Below are 17,741 nucleotides of genomic sequence, written 5' to 3'. Positions count from 1 at the left end.
TTCCGATGCTTCAATTCAGCTTTACCTTATCCCTCTGACCTTCTTATTGACGATGAAACACAGAAATTGCATCGGAATTAAATACAAAAGGCACAATGTCGACTTAAGTACAAGAAGACTGACTCTTCTTACGGTCTATGTTTTGAACCATTCCTGTGACACTAGTTATAGATTCCGATGCTTCACTTCAGGTTTACTGTATCCCTCTGACCTTCTTATTGACTATGAAAGACAGAAATTGCATGGGAATTAAATAGAAAAGGCACAATGCCGACTTAAGTACAAGAAAACTGACTCTTCTTACTGTCTATGTTTTGAACCATTCCTGTGACACGAGTTATAGATTCCGATGCTTCACTTCAGGTATACTGTATACCTCTGACCTTCTTATTGTCGATGAAACACAGAAATTGCATCGGAATTAAATACAAAAGGCACAATGCCGACTTAAATACAAGAAAACTGACTCTTCTTACTGTCTATGTTTTGAACCATTTATGTGACACTAGTTATAGATTCCGATGCTTCACTTCAGGTTTACTGTATCCCTCTGACCTTCTTATTGACGACGAAACACAGAAATTGCATCGGAATTAAATACCAAAGGCACAATGCCGACTTAAGTACAAGAAAACTGACTCTTCTTACTGTCTATGTTTTAACAATTTCTGTGACACTAGTTATAGATTCCGATGCTTCACTTCAGGTTTACTGTATACCTCTGACCGTCTTATTGACGATGAAACACAGAAATTGCATCGGAATTAAATGCAAAAGGCACAATGCCGTCTTAAGTAAAAGAAAACTGACTCTTCTTACTGTCTATGTTTTGAACCATTCATGTGACACTAGTTATAGATTCCGATGCTTCACTGCAGGTTTACTGTATCCCTCTGACCTTCTTATTGACGATGAAACACAGAAATTGAATCGGAATTAAATACAAAGGGCACAATGCCGCCTTAAGTAGAAGAGAACTGACTCTTCTTCTGTCTATGTTTTGGACCATTCCTGTGACACCAGTTACAGATTCCGATGCTTAACTTCAGGTCTACTGTATCCCTCTGACCTTCTTATTGACGATGAAACACAGATATTGCATCGGAATTAAATACAAAAGGCACAATGTCGACTTAAGTACAAGAAAACTGACTCTTCTTATTGTCTATGTTTAGAACCATACCTGTGACACTAGTTATAGATTCCGATGCTTCACTTCAGGTTAACTGTATACCTCTCACCTTCTTATTGACGATGAAACACAGAAATTGCTTTGGAATTAAATACAAAAGGCACAATGCCGACTTAAGTACAAGAAAACTGACTCTTCTTACTGTCTATGTTTTGAACCATTCATGTGACACTAGTTATAGATTCCGATGCTTCACTGCAGTTTTACTGTATCCCTTTGACCTTCTCATTGACATTGAAACACAGAAATTGCATCAGATTTAAATACAAAAGGCACAATGCCGACTTAAGTACAAGAAAACTCACTCTTCTTACTGTCTATGTTTTGAACAATTCCTGTGACACTAGTTATAGATTCCGATGCTTCACTTCATGTTTACTGTATCCCTCTGACCTTCTTATTGACGATGAAGCACAGAAATTGCATCGGAATTAAATACGGAAGACACAATGCCGACTTAAGTACAAGAAAACTGACTCTTCTTACTGTCTATGCTTTGAAACATTCCTGTGACACTAGTTATAGATTCCGATGCTTCACTTCAGGTTCACTGTATCCCTCTGTCCTTCTTATTGACGATGAAACACTGAAATTGCATCGGAATTAAATACAAAAGGCACAAAGCCGACTCAAGTATAAGCAAACTGACTCTTCTTACTGTCCATGTTTTGAACCATTCCTGTGACACTAGTTATAGATTCCGATGCTTCACTTCAGGTTTACTGTTTGCCTCTGACCTTGTTATTGACGACGAAACACAGAAATTGCATCGGAATAAAATACAAAATGTACAATGCTGACTTAAGTACAAGAAAACTGACTCTTCTTACTGCCTATGTTTTGAACCATTCCTGTGACACTAGTTATAGATTCCGATGCTTCGCTTCAGGTTTACTGTATCCCTCTGACCTTCGTATTGACGATGAAACACAGAAATTGCATCGGAATTAAATATAAAAGGCACGATGCCGACTCAAGTACAAGAAAACTGACTCTTCTTACTGTCTATGTTTTGAACCATTCCTGTGACACTAGTTATAGATTCCGATGCTTCAATTCAGCTTTACCTTATCCCTCTGACCTTCTTATTGACGATGAAACACAGAAATTGCATCGGAATTAAATACAAAAGGCACAATGTCGACTTAAGTACAAGAAGACTGACTCTTCTTACTGTCTATGTTTTGAACCATTCCTGTGACACTAGTTATAGATTCCGATGCTTCACTTCAGGTTTACTGTATCCCTCTGACCTTCTTATTGACTATGAAAGACAGAAATTGCATGGGAATTAAATAGAAAAGGCACAATGCCGACTTAAGTACAAGAAAACTGACTCTTCTTACTGTCTATGTTTTGAACCATTCCTGTGACACGAGTTATAGATTCCGATGCTTCACTTCAGGTATACTGTATACCTCTGACCTTCTTATTGTCGATGAAACACAGAAATTGCATCGGAATTAAATACAAAAGGCACAATGCCGACTTAAATACAAGAAAACTGACTCTTCTTACTGTCTATGTTTTGAACCATTTATGTGACACTAGTTATAGATTCCGATGCTTCACTTCAGGTTTACTGTATCCCTCTGACCTTCTTATTGACGATGAAACACAGAAATTGCATCGGAATTAAATACCAAAGGCACAATGCCGACTTAAGTACAAGAAAACTGACTCTTCTTACTGTCTATGTTTTAACAATTTCTGTGACACTAGTTATAGATTCCGATGCTTCACTTCAGGTTTACTGTATACCTCTGACCGTCTTATTGACGATGAAACACAGAAATTGCATCGGAATTAAATGCAAAAGGCACAATGCCGTCTTAAGTAAAAGAAAACTGACTCTTCTTACTGTCTATGTTTTGAACCATTCATGTGACACTAGTTATAGATTCCGATGCTTCACTGCAGGTTTACTGTATCCCTCTGACCTTCTTATTGACGATGAAACACAGAAATTGAATCGGAATTAAATACAAAAGGCACAATGCCACCTTAAGTAGAAGAGAACTGACTCTTCTTCTGTCTATGTTTTGGACCATTCCTGTGACACCAGTTACAGATTCCGATGCTTAACTTCAGGTCTACTGTATCCCTGTGACCTTCTTATTGACGATGAAACACAGATATTGCATCGGAATTAAATACAAAAGGCACAATGTCGACTTAAGTACAAGAAAACTGACTCTTCTTATTGTCTATGTTTTGAACCATACCTGTGACACTAGTTATAGATTCCGATGCTTCACTTCAGGTTTACTGTATACCTCTGACCTTCTTATTGACGATGAAACACAGAAATTGCTTTGGAATTAAATACAAAAGGCACAATGCCGACTTAAGTACAAGAAAACTGACTCTTCTTACTGTCTATGTTTTGAACCATTCATGTGACACTAGTTATAGATTCCGATGCTTCACTGCAGGTTTACTGTATCCCTTTGACCTTCTCATTGACATTGAAACACAGAAATTGCATCAGATTTAAATACAAAAGGCACAATGCCGACTTAAGTACAAGAAAACTCACTCTTCTTACTGTCTATGTTTTGAACAATTCCTGTGACACTAGTTATAGATTCCGATGCTTCACTTCATGTTTACTGTATCCCTCTGACCTTCTTATTGACGATGAAGCACAGAAATTGCATCGGAATTAAATACGGAAGACACAATGCCGACTTAAGTACAAGAAAACTGACTCTTCTTACTGTCTATGTTTTGAACCATTCCTGTGACACTAGTTATAGATTCCGATGCTTCACTTCAGGTTTACTGTGTCCCTCTGACCTTCGTATTGACGATGAAACACAGAAATTGCATCGGAATTAAATATAAAAAGCACGATGCCGACTTAAGTACAAGAAAACTGACTCTTCTTACTGTCTATGTTTTGAACCATTCCTGTGACATTAGTTACAGATTCCGATGCTTTTCTTCAGGTTTACTGTATCCCTCTGACCTTCTTATTGACGATGAAACGAAGAAAATTGCATCGGAATTAAAAACAAATGGTTCAATGCCGACTTATGTACAAAAAAAATTTACTCTTCTTACTGTCTATGTTTTGAACCATTCCTGTGACACTAGTTATAGATTCCGATGCTTTACTTCAGGTTTACTGTATCCCTCTGACCTTCTTATTGACGATGAAAGACAGAAATTGCATCGGAATTAAATACAAAAGGCACAATGTCGGCTTAGGTACAAGAAAACTGACTCTTCTTACAGTCTATGTTTTGAACCATACCTGTGACACTAGCTATAGATTCCGATGCTTCACTTCAGGTTTACTGTATAACTCTGACCTTCTTATTGACGATGAAACACAGAAATTGCATCGGAATTAAATACAAAAGGCACAATGTCGGCTTAGGTACAAGAAAACTGACTCTTCTTACTGTCTATGTTTTGAACCATACCTGTGACACTAGTTATAGATTCCGATGCTTCACTTCAGGTTTACTGTGTCCCTCTGACCTTCGTATTGACGATGAAACACAGAAATTGCATCGGAATTAAATATAAAAAGCACGATGCCGACTTAAGTACAAGAAAACTGACTCTTCTTACTGTCTATGTTTTGAACCATTATTGTGACATTAGTTACAGATTCCGATGCTTTTCTTCAGGTTTACTGTATCCCTCTGACCTTCTTATTGACGATGAAACACAGAAAATTGCATCGGAATTGAAAACAAATGGTTCAATGCCGACTTATGTACAAAAAAAATTTACTCTTCTTACTGTCTATGTTTTGAACCATTCCTGTGACACTAGTTATAGATTCCGATGCTTTACTTCAGGTGTACTGTATCCCCCTGACCTTCTTATTGACGATGAAAGACAGAAATTGCATCGGAATTAAATACAAAAGGCACAATGTCGGCTTAGGTACAAGAAAACTGACTCTTCTTACAGTCTATGTTTTGAACCATACCTGTGACACTAGTTATAGATTCCGATGCTTCACTTCAGGTTTACTGTATAACTCTGAAGTTCTTATTGACGATGAAACACAGAAATTGCATCGGAATTAAATACAAAAGGCACAATGTCGGCTTAGGTACAAGAAAACTGACTCTTCTTACTGTCTATGTTTTGAACCATACCTGTGACACTAGTTATAGATTCCGATGCTTCACTTCAGGTTTACTGTATACCTCTGACCTTCTTATTGACGATAAAACACAGAAATTGCATCGGAATTAAATACAAAAGGCACAATGCCGACTTAAGTACAAGAAAACTGACTCTTCTTACTGTCTATGTTTTGAACCATTCATATGACACTAGTTATAGATTCCGATGCTTCACTGCAGGTTTACAGTATCCCTCTGACCTTCTTATTGACGATGAAACACAGAAATTGCATCGGAATTAAATACGAAAGGCACACTGCCGACTTAAGTACAAGTAAACTGACTCTTCTTACTGTCTATGCTTTGAACCATTCCTGTGACACTAGTTATAGATTCCGATGCTTCACTTCAGGTTCACTGTATCCCTCTGACCTTCTTATTGACGATGAAACACTGAAATTGCATCGGAATTAAATACAAAAGGTACAATGCCGACTTAAGTACAAGAAAACTGATTCTTCTGACTGTCTATGTTTTGAACCATTCCTGTGACACAAGTTATAGATTCCGATGCTTCGCTTTCATGTTTACTGTATCCCTCTGACCTTCATATTGACGATGAAACGCAGAAATTGCGACGGAATTAAATACAAAAGCACAATGCCGACTTAAGTACAAGAAAAGTGACTCATCTTACTGTCTATGCCTTTGAACCATTCCTGTGACACTAGTTATAGATTCCGATGCTTCACTTCAGGTTCACTGTATCCCTCTGACCTTCGTATTGACGAAGAATCACAGAAATTGCTTCAGAATTAAATACAAAAGCACAATGCCGACTTAAGTACAAGAAAACAGACTCTTCTTACTGTCTATGTTTTGAACCATTCCTGCGACACTAGTTATAGATTCCGATGCTTCGCTTCATGTTTACTGTATCCCTCTGACCTTCTTATTGACGATGAAACACAGAAATAGCATCGGAATTAAATACGAAAGACACAATGCCGACTTAAGTACAAGAAAACTGACTCTTCTTACTGTCTATGCTTTGAACCATTCCTGTGAAACTACTTATAGATTCCGATGCTTCACTTCAGTATCACTGTATCCCTCTGACCTTCTTATTGACGATGAATCACAGAAATTGCATCGGAATTAAATACAAAAGCACAATGCCGACCTAAGTACAAGAAAACTGACTCTTCTTACTGTCTATGTTTTGAACCATTCCTGTGACACTAGTTATAGATTCCGATGCTTCACTTCAGCTTTACCTTATCCCTCTGACCTTCTTATTGACGATGAAACACAGAAATTGCATCGGAATTAAATACAAAAGGCACAATGTCGACTTAAGTACAAGAAGACTGACTCTTCTTACTGTCTATGTTTGGAACCATTCCTGTGACACTAGTTATAGATTCCGATGCTTCACTTCAGGTTTACTGTATCCCTCTGACCTTCTTATTGACTATGAAAGACAGAAATTGCATGGGAATTAAATAGAAAAGGCACAATGCCGACTTAAGTACAAGAAAACTGACTCTTCTTACTGTCTATGTTTTGAACCATTCCTGTGACACGAGTTATAGATTCCGATGCTTCACTTCAGGTATACTGTATACCTCTGACCTTCTTATTGTCGATGAAACACAGAAATTGCATCGGAATTAAATACAAAAGGCACAATGCCGACTTAAGTACAAGAAAACTGACTCTTCTTACTGTCTATGTTTTGAACCATTCATGTGACACTAGTTATAGATTCCGATGCTTCACTTCAGGTTTACTGTATCCCTCTGACCTTCTTATTGACGATGAAACACAGAAATTGCATCGGAATTAAATACCAAAGGCAAAATGCCGACTTAAGTACAAGAAAACTGACTCTTCTTACTGTCTATGTTTTAACAATTCCTGTGACACTAGTTTAAGATTCCGATGCTTCACTTCAGGTTTACTGTATACCTCTGACCTTCTTATTGACGATGAAACACAGAAATTGCATCGGAATTAAATGCAAAAGGCACAATGCCGACTTAAGTAAGAGAAAACTGACTCTTCTTACTGTCTATGTTTTGAACCATTCATGTGACACTAGTTATAGATTCCGATGCTTCACTGCAGGTTTACTGTATCCCTCTGACCTTCTTATTGACGATGAAACACAGAAATTGAATCGGAATTAAATACAAAAGGCACAATGCCGCCTTAAGTAGAAGAGAACTGACTCTTCTTCTGCCTATGTTTTGGACCATTCCTGTGATACCAGTTACAGATTCCGATGTTTAACTTCAGGTTTACTGTATCCCTCTGACCTTCTTATTGACGAAGAAACACAGATATTGCATCGGAATTAAATACAAAAGGCACAATGTCGACTTAAGTACAAGAAAACTGACTCTTCTTACTGTCTATGTTTTGAACCATACCTGTGACACTAGTTATAGATTCCGATGCTTCACTTCAGGTTTACTGTATACCTCTGACCTTCTTATTGACGATGAAACACAGAAATTGCTTTGGAATTAAATACAAAAGGCACAATGCCGACTTAAGTACAAGAAAACTGACTCTTCTTACTGTCTATGTTTTGAACCATTCATGTGACACTAGTTATAGATTCCGATGCTTCACTGCAGGTTTACTGTATCCCTTTGACCTTCTCATTGACAATGAAACACAGAAATTGCATCAGAATTAAATACAAAAGGCACAATGCCGACTTAAGTACAAGAAAACTCACTCTTCTTACTGTCTATGTTTTGAACAATTCCTGTGACACTAGTTATAGATTCCGATGCTTCACTTCATGTTCACTGTATCCCTCTGACCTTCTTATTGACGATGAAGCACAGAAATTGCATCGGAATTAAATACGAAAGACACAATGCCGACTTAAGTACAAGAAAGCTGACTCTTCTTACTGTCTATGTTTTGAACCATTCCTGTGACACTAGTTATAGATTCCGATGCTTCACTTCAGGTTTACTGTGTCCCTCTGACCTTCGTCTTGACAATGAAACACAGAAATTGCATCGGAATTAAATATAAAAGGCACGATGCCGACTTAAGTACAAGAAAACTGACTCTTCTTACTGTCTATGATTTGAACCATTCCTGTGACATTAGTTACAGATTCCGATGCTTTTCTTCAGGTTTACTGTATCCCTCTGACCTTCTTATTGACGATGAAACACAGAAAATTGCATCGGAATTAAAAACAAATGGTTCAATGCCGACTTATGTACAAAAAAAATTTACTCTTCTTACTGTCTATGTTTTGAACCATACCTGTGACACTAGTTATAGATTCCGATGCTTCACCTCAGGTATACTGTATAACTCTGACCTTCTTATTGACGATGAATCACAGAAATTGCATCGGAATTAAATACATAAGGCACAATGCCGACTTAATTACAAGAAAACTGACTCTTCTTACTGTCTATGTTTTGAACAATTCATGTGACACTAGTTATAGATTCCGATGCTTCACTGCAGGTTTACTGTATCCCTCTGACCTTCTTATTGACGATGAAACACAGAAATTGCATCGGAATTAAATACAAAAGGCACAATGTCGACTCTAGTACAAGAAAACTGACTCTTCTTACTGTCTATGTTTTGAACCATACCTGTGACACTAGTTATAGATTCCGATGCTTCACTTTAGGTTTACTGTATACCTCTGACCTTCTTATTGACGATGAAACACAGAAATAGCATCGGAATTAAATACAAAAGGCACAATGATGACTTAAGTACAAGAAAACTGACTCTTCTTACTGTCTATGTTTTTGAACCATTCATATGACACTAGTTATAGATTCCGATGCTTCACTGCAGGTTTACTGTATCCCTCTGACCTTCTTATTGACGATGAAACACAGAAATTGCGTCGGAATTAAATACGAAAGGCACACTGCCGACTTAAGTACAAGTAAACTGACTCTTCTTACTGTCTATGCTTTGAACCATTAATGTGACACTAGTTATAGATTCCGATGCTTCACTTCAGGTTCACTGTATCCCTCTGACCTTCTTATTGACGTTGAAACACTGAAATTGCATCGGAATTAAATACAAAAGGTACAATGCCGACTTAAGTACAAGAAAACTGACTCTTCTTACTGTCTATGTTTTGAACCATTCCTGTGACACTAGTTATAGATTCCGATGCTTCGCTTTCATGTTTACTGTATCCCTCTGACCTTCATATTGACGATGAAACACAGAAATTGCAACGGAATTAAATACGAAAATACAATGCCGACTTAAGTACAAGAAAAGTGACTCATCTTACTGTCTATGCTTTGAACCATTCCTGTGACACTAGTTATAGATTCCGATGCTTCACTTCAGGTTCACTGTATCCCTCTGACCTTCGTATTGACGAAGAATCACAGAAATTGCTTCGGAATTAAATACAAAAGCACAATGCCGACTTAAGTACAAGAAAAAAGACTCTTCTTACTGTCTATGTTTTGAACCATTCCTGTGACACTAGTTATAGATTCCGATGCTTCGCTTCATGTTTACTGTATCCCTCTGACCTTCTTATTGACGATGAAACACAGACATTGCATCGGAATTAAATACGAAAAACACAATGCCGACTTAAGTACAAGAAAACTGACTCTTCTTACTGTCTATGCTTTGAACCATTCCTGTGAAACTAGTTATAGATTCCGATGCTTCACTTCACTATCACTGTATCCCTCTGACCTTCTTATTGACGATGAATCACAGAAATTGCATCGGAATTAAATACAAAAGCACAATGCCTACTTAAGTACAAGAAAACAGACTCTTCTTACTGTCTATGTTTTGAACCATTCATGTGACACTCGTTATAGATTCCGAAGCTTTACTTCAGGTTTACTGTATCCCTCTGACATTCTTATTGACGATGAAACACAGAAATTGCTTCGGAATTAAATACAAAATGCACAATACCGACTTAAGTACAAGATAACTGACTCTTCTTCCTGTCTATGTTTTGAACCATTCCTGTGACACTAGTTATAGATTCCGATGCTTCACTTCAGGTTAACTGTATCCCTCTGACCTTCGTATTGACGATGAAACACAGAAATTGCATCGGCATAAAATATAAAAGGAACGATGCCGACATAAGTACAAGAAATCTGACTCTTCTTACTGTCTATGTTTTGAACCATTCCTGTGACACTAGTTATAGATTCCGATGCTTTTCTTCAGGTTTGCTGTATCCCTCTGAGCTTCTTATTGACGATGACACACAGAAATTGCTTCGAAATTAGATACAAAATGCACAATGCCGACTTAAGAACAAGTTAACTGTCTCTTCTTCCTGTCTATGTTTTGAACCATTCCTGTGACACTAGTTATAGATTCCGATGCTTCACTTCAGGTTTACTGTATCCCGCTGACCTTCTTATTGACGATGAAACACAGAAATTGCATGGGAATTAAATAGAAGAGGCATAATGCCGCCTTAAGTAGAAGAAAACTGACTCTTCTTACTGTCTATGTTTTGGACCATTCCTGTGACACCAGTTATAGATTCCGATGCTTCACCTCAGGTATACTGTATAACTCTGACCTTCTTATTGACGATGAATCACAGAAATTGCATCGGAATTAAATACATAAGGCACAATGCCGACTTAATTACAAGAAAACTGACTCTTCTTACTGTCTATGTTTTGAACAATTCATGTGACACTAGTTATAGATTCCGATGCTTCACTGCAGGTTTACTGTATCCCTCTGACCTTCTTATTGACGATGAAACACAGAAATTGCATCGGAATTAAATACAAAAGGCACAATGTCGACTCTAGTACAAGAAAACTGACTCTTCTTACTGTCTATGTTTTGAACCATACCTGTGACACTAGTTATAGATTCCGATGCTTCACTTCAGGTTTACTGTATACCTCTGACCTTCTTATTGACGATGAAACACAGAAATTGCATCGGAATTACATACAAAAGGCACAATGCCGACATAAGTACAATAAAACTGACTCTTCTTACTGTCTATGTTTTGAACCATTGATGTGACACTAGTTATAGATTCCGATGCTTCTCTGCAGGTTTACTGTATCCCTCTGACCTTGTTATTGACGATGAAACACAGAAATTGCATCAGAATTAAATACAAAAGGCACAGTGCCGACTTCAGTACAAGAAAACCCACTCTTCTTACTGTCTATGTTTTGAACAATTCCTGTGACACTAATTATAGATTCCGATGCTTCACTTCATGTTTACTGTGTCCCTCTGACCTTCTTATTGATGATGGAACACAGATATTGCATCGGAATTAAATACGAAAGACACAATGCCGACTTAAGTACAAGAAAACTGACTCTTCTTACTGTCTATGCTTTGAACCATTCCTGTGACACTAGTTATAGATTCCGATGCTTCACTTCAGGTTCACTGTATCCCTCTGACCTTCTTATTGACGATGAAACACAGAAATTGCTTCTGAATTAAATACAAAATGCACAATACCGAGTTAAGTACAAGATAACTGACTCTTCTTCCTGTCTATGTTTTGAACCATTCCTGTGACATTAGTTATAGATTCCGATGCTTTTCTTCAGGTTTACTGTATCCCTCTGACCTTCTTATTGACGATAACACACAGAAATTACTTCGAAATTAGATACAAAATGCACAATGCCGACTTAAGAACAATTTAACTGTCTCTTCCTCCTGTCTATGTTAAGAACCATTCCTGTGACACTAGTTATAGATTCCGAAGCTTCACTTCAGCTTTACTGTATCCCTCTTACCTTCTTATTGACGATGAAACACAGAAATTGCATCGGAATTAAAAACAAATGGCTCATTGCCGACTTATGTACAAAAAAATTTGACTCTTCTTACTGTCTATGTTTTGAACCATTCCTGTGACACTAGTCATAGATTCCGATGCTTCACTTCAGGTTTACTGTATCCCTCTGACCTTCTTATTGACGATGAAAGACAGAAATTGCATGGGAATTAAATAGAAAAGGCACAATGCCGCCGTAAGTGGAAGAAAACTGACTCTTCTTACTGTCTATGTTTTGGACCATTCCTGTGACACCAGTTACAGATTCCGATGCTTAACTTCAGGTTTACTGTATAACTCTGACCTTCTTATCGACGATGAAAGACAGAAATTGCATCGGAATTAAATACGAAAGGCACAATGCCGACTTAAGTACAAGAAAACTGACTCTTCTTACTGTCTATGCTTTGAACCATTCCTGTGACACTAGTTATAGATTCCGATGCTTCACGTCAGGTTCACTGTATCCCTCTGACCTTCTTATTGACGATGAAACACTGAAATTGCATCGGAATTAAATACAAAAGTCACAAAGCCGACTCAAGTATAAGAAAACTGACTCTTCTTACTGTCTATGTTTTGAACCATGCCTGTGACACTAGTTATAGATTCCGATGCTTCACTTCTGGTTTACTGTATGCCTCTGACCTTCTCATTGACGATGAAACGCAGAAATTGCATCGGAATTAAATACAAAAGGTACAATGCCGACTTAAGTACAAGAAAACTGACTCTTCTTACTGTCTATGTTTTGAATCATTCCTGTGACACTAGTTATTGATTCCGATGCTTCGCTTCATGTTTACTGTATCCCTCTGACCTTCTTATTGGCGATGAAACACAGAAATTGCATCGGAATTAAATACGAAAGACACAATGCCGACTTAAGTACAAGAAAACTGACTCTTCTTACTGTCTATGCTTTGAACCATTCCTGTGACACTAGTTATAGATTCCGATGCTTCACTTCAGGTTCACAGTATCCCTCTGACCTTCTTATTGACAATGAATCACAGAAATTGCTTCGGAAGTAAATACAAAAGGCACAATTCCGACTTAAGTACAAGAAAACAGACTCTTCTTACTGTCTATGTTTTGAACCATTCATGTGACACTCGTTATAGATTCCGAAGCTTTACCTCAGGTTTACTGTATCCCTCTGACATTCGTATTGACGATGAAACACAGAAGTTGCTTCGGAATTAAATACAAAATGCACAATACCGACTTAAGTACAAGATAACTGACTCTTCTTCCTGTCTAAGTTTTGAAAAATTCCTGTGACACTAGTTATAGATTCCGATGCTTATCTTCAGGTTTACTGTATCCCTCTGACCTTCTTATTGACGATGACACACAGAAATTACTTCGAAATTAGATACAAAATGCACAATGCCGATTTAAGAACAAGTTAACTGTCTCTTCTTCCTGTCTATGTTTTGAACCATTCCTGTGACACTAGTTATAGATTCCGATGCTTCACTTCAGCTTTACTGTATCCCTCTGACCTTCGTATTGACGATAAAACACAGAAATTGCATCGGAATTAAAAACAAATGGCTCAATGCCGACTTATGTACAAAAAAAATTGACTCTTCTTACTGTCTATGTTTTGAACCATTCCTGTGACACTAGTTATAGATTCCGATGCTTCACTTCAGGTTTACTGTATCCCTCTGACCTGCTTATTGACGATGAAACACAGAAATTGCATGGGAATTAAATAGAAGAGGCACAATGCCGCCTTAAGTAGAAGAAAACTGACTCTTCTTACTGTCTATGTTTTGGATCATACCTGTGACAGCAGTTATAGATTCCGATGCTTCACCTCAGGTATACTGTATAACTCTGACCTTCTTATTGACGATGAATCACAGAAATTGCTTCGGAACTAAATACAAAATGTACAATGCCGACTTAAGTACAAGAAAACTGACTCCTCTTACTGTCTATGTTTGAACCGTTCCTGTGACACTAGTTATAGATTCCGATGCTTCGCTTCAGGTTTACTGTATCCCTCTGACCTTCGTATTGACGATGAAACACAGAAATTGCATCGGAATTAAATATAAAAGGCACGATGCCGACTTAAGTACAAGAAAACTGACTCTTCTTACTGTCTATGTTTTGAACCATTCCTGTGACACTAGTTATAGATTCCGATGCTTCACTTCAGCTTTACTGTATCCCTCTGACCTTCTTATTGACGATGAAACACAGAAATTGCATCGGAATTAAATACAAAAGGCATAATGTCGACTTAAGTACAAGAAGACTGACTCTTCTTACTGTCTATGTTTTGAACCATTCCTGTGACACTAGTTATAGATTCCGATGCTTCACTTCAGGTTAACTGTATCCCTCTGACCTTCTTATTGACGATGAAAGACAGAAATTGCATGGGAATTAAATAGAAAAGGCACAATGCCGACTTAAGTAGAAAATAACTGACTCATTTTACTGTCTATGATTTGAACCATTCCTGTGACACGAGTTGTAGATTCCGATGCTTCACTTCAGGTTTACTGTATACCTCTGACCTTCTTATTGACGATGAAACACAGAAATTGCATCGGAATTAAATACATAAGGCACAATGCCGACTTAAGTACAAGAAAACTGACTCTTCTTACTGTCTATGCTTTGAACAATTCATGTAACACTAGTTATAGATTCCGTTGCTTCACTGCAGGTTTACTGTATCCCTCTGACCTTCTTATTGACGATGAAACACAGAAATTGCATCGGAATTAAATACAAAAGGCACAATGTCGACTCTAGTACAAGAAAACTGGTCTTCTTACTGTCTATGATTTGAACCATACCTGTGACACTAGTTATAGATTCCGATGCTTCACTTCAGGTTTACTGTATACCTCTGACCTTCTTATTGACGATGAAACACAGAAATTGCATCGGAATTAAATACAAAAGGCACAATGCCGACATAAGTACAATAAAACTGACTCTTCTTACTGTCTATGTTTTGAACCATTCATGTGACACTAGTTATAGATTCCGACGCTTCTCTGCAGGTTTACTGTATCCCTCTGACCTTGTTATTGACGATGAAACACAGAAATTGCATCAGAATTAAATACAAAAGGCACAGTGCCGACTTAAGTACAAGAAAACTCACTCTTCTTACTGTCTATGTTTTGAACAATTCCTGTGACACTAGTTATAGATTCCGATGCTTCACTTCATGTTTACTGTATCCCTCTGACCTTCTTATTGATGATGGAACACAGAAATTGCATCGGAATTAAATACGAAAGACACAATGCCGACTTAGTACAAGAAAACTGACTCTTCTTACTGTCTATGCTTTGAACCATTCCTGTGACACTAGTTATAGATTCCGATGCTTCACTTCAGGTTCACTGTATCCCTCTGACCTTCTTATTGACGCTGAAACACAGAAATTGCTTCTGAATTAAATACAAAATGCACAATACCGACTTAAGTACAAGATAACTGACTCTTCTTCCTGTCTATGTTTTGAACCATTCCTGTGACATTAGTTATAGATTCCGATGCTTTTCTTCAGGTTTACTGTATCCCTCTGACCTTCTTATTGACGATGACACACAGAAATTACTTCGAAATTAGATACAAAATGTACAATGCCGACTTAAGAACAATTTCACTGTCTCTTCCTCCTGTCTATGTTAAGAACCATTCCTGTGACACTAGTTATAGATTCCGATGCTTCACTTCAGCTTTACTGTATCTCTCTGACCTTCTTATTGACGATGAAACACAGAAATTGCATCGGAATTAAAAACAAATGGCTCATTGCCGACTTATGTACAAAAAAAATTGACTCTTCTTACTGTCTATGTATTGAACCATTCCTGTGACACTAGTCATAGATTCCGATGCTTCACTTCAGGTTTACTGTATCCCTCTGACCTTCTTATTGACGATGAAAGACAGAAATTGCATGGGAATAAAATAGAAAAGGCACAATGACGCCTTAAGTAGAAGAAAACTGACTCTTCTTACTGTCTATGTTTTGGACCATTCCTGTGACACCAGTTATAGATTCCGATGCTTCACTTCAGGTTTACTGTATAACTCTGACCTTCTTATTGACGATGAAACACAGAAATTGCATCGGAATTAAATACGAAAGACACAATGCCGACTTAAGTACAAGAAAACTGACTCTTCTTACTGTCTATGCTTTGAACCATTCCTGTGACACTAGTTATAGATTCCGATGCTTCACTTCAGGTTCACTGTATCCCTCTGACCTTCTTATTGACGATGAAACACTGAAATTGCATCGGAATTAAATACAAAAGTCACAAAGCCGACTCAAGTATAAGAAAACTGACTCTTCTTACTGTCTATGATTTGAACCATGCCTGTGACACTAGTTATAGATTCCGATGCTTCACTTCTGGTTTACTGTATGCCTCTGACCTTCTCATTGACGATGAAACGCAGAAATTGCATCGGAATTAAATACAAAAGGTACAATGCCGACTTAAGTACAAGAAAACTTACTCTTCTTACTGTCTATGTTTTGAATCATTCCTGTGACACTAGTTATTAATTCCGATACTTCGCTTCATGTTTACTGTATCCCTCTGACCTTCTTATTGGCGATGAAACACAGAAATTGCATCGGAATTAAATACGAAAGACACAATGCCGACTTAAGTACAAGAAAACTGACTCTTCTTACTGTCTATGCTTTGAACCATTCCTGTGACACTAGTTATAGATTCCGATGCTTCACTTCAGGTTCACAGTATCCCTCTGACCTTCTTATTGACGATGAATCACAGAAATTGCTTCGGAATTAAATACAAAAGGCACAATTCCGACTTAAGTACAAGAAAACAGACTCTTCTTACTGTCTATGTTTTGAACCACTCATGTGACACTCGTTATAGATTCCGAAGCTTTACCTCAGGTTTACTGTATCCCTCTGACATTCGTATTGACGATGAAACACAGAAATTGCTTCGGAATTAAATACAAAATGCACAATACCGACTTAAGTACAAGATAACTGACTCTTCTTCCTGTCTATGTTTTGAACCATTCCTGTGACACTAGTTATAGATTCCGATGCTTCACTTCAGGTTTACTGTATCCCTCTGACCTTCGTATTGACGATGAAACACAGAAATTGCATCGGAATTAAATATAAAAGGCACGATGCCGACTTAAGTACAAAAAAACTGACTCTTCTTACTGTCTATGTTTTGAACCATTCCTGTGACACTAGTTATAGATTCCGATGCTTTTCTTCATGTTTACTGTATCCCTCTGACCTTCTTATTGACGATGACACACAGAAATTGCTTTGAAATTAGATACAAAATGCACAATGCCGACTTAAGAACAAGTTAACTGTCTCTTCTTCCTGTCTCTGTTTTGAACCATTCCTGTGACACTAGTTACAGATTCCGATGCTTCACTTCAGCTTTACTGTATCCCTCTGACCTTCTTATTGACGATGAAACACAGAAATTGCATCGGAATTAAAAACAAATGGCTCAATGCCGACTTATGTACAAAAAAAAATTGACTCTTCTTACTGTCTATGTTTTTAACCATTCCTGTGACACTAGTTATAGATTCCGATGCTTCACTTCAGGTTTAC

The sequence above is a fragment of the Schistocerca americana genome, chromosome 2 (assembly GCF_021461395.2).
Source record: "Schistocerca americana isolate TAMUIC-IGC-003095 chromosome 2, iqSchAmer2.1, whole genome shotgun sequence".
In the NCBI taxonomy this organism is placed as follows: Eukaryota; Metazoa; Arthropoda; class Insecta; order Orthoptera; family Acrididae; genus Schistocerca; species Schistocerca americana.
Note: the sequence above shows the minus strand (reverse complement) of the source record.